This window comes from Periplaneta americana, chromosome 13 (assembly GCF_040183065.1).
Source record: "Periplaneta americana isolate PAMFEO1 chromosome 13, P.americana_PAMFEO1_priV1, whole genome shotgun sequence".
In the NCBI taxonomy this organism is placed as follows: Eukaryota; Metazoa; Arthropoda; class Insecta; order Blattodea; family Blattidae; genus Periplaneta; species Periplaneta americana.
In genome coordinates, this window is record NC_091129.1 from 47,374,971 (window position 1) to 47,376,278 (window position 1,308).

Genomic DNA, 1,308 nt, shown 5'->3' on the forward strand with positions numbered 1-1,308 from the left:
TAAAGCAATTGCTCGCAAAGGCTGTGGCATTTAGATTACTCCTTCCCCTTGCCGGATAAGGTTATTGATATTGACCTCAAAAAACTGCTTTGCTTCATTAAAACTGTTAAGTTAACTGGAAATAAAAAGAGAGAGAGAGTGTTACGAATAACAGATCTTTAAGATCGCAGTGCAGAGAAGCCGTTCAGGCGTTACGACTCTAATCTAATCTACAATCTATGTCTAAATTGTAATATAACTTTATTCTTTATTGTTCTAGGATATGATATTTTGGAGTTGTTTGAAATAATATTAAAAACTATCCTATTAATAAGTAATTCTCCCCTAATTGTCATACAAAATAATATTTTCAAAGCGTTTTTGGTGTAACATGGTCAGGTCAATTATTAACTTTTGATCCTTAGATATACTTTTTGAGTATATTTTGGACATATTCCTTTCGAAATAACATGGTAATGTATCTGAACTGATATTGTTCACAAATTTGAATTCAATATTCATTTTCCACTACTCTTTTGTACAATTCCCCCCCCCAGATCTTACAAATACTTCATCGTCATTTCTTATTCTCGACATTTCCATTTAGGTTCCCTGATTCAATAAGTTTTCGAATCGGTTTCACGGTAAAAATTTCATAATATACTGGGTGATAGAATTTTTTATCTTTTGCAGTATCGCTTAAGTGATTTGAGGAGGAAGAAACATCAAGAAATATTTCTGTTCATATACTTCATATTATAAAGAAACGTATACAAGTCGTCTAATAACAATGAATTAACAAATATGTCATTCTTTTTTGCAGATTGTGGAGTTCGTGAGTGGAATTATTAATATCATTATTTCAATTGCATCAATTCCAGGAAAAATATTCGAAAGCGGGGTTGGTGCATTTACCTGTTTCCTTAACAATTTATTTGTGCATGGAGACGATTCAAAGTCATCATAATTTATAGCATTCTTTTCGTCGTACTATGACCATGGATGCACAGTACTTCTGTCTACGTATGTATATTTGGTAAAAATGTAATGTAAGAATATTCAGCCATTATATAAATAATTTTGGTATTTACATAATACTATGCTATAATTGATATTTCAGTATACATTGTGAAACCTCAGATCAACATTATGAAAATGAAAACGTTAAGTAATTATATAATATGTGATAATAGTTTTCCAATTTATATCATAACATCGCTCTTCCATTCCACCATAACACTTTTATTTTTAATATTACGTAAAAATTGCTTACCATAATGTTGAATTGAGGTTTTGCTGCTTATTGAAAATGTTAATATGAAACAATTC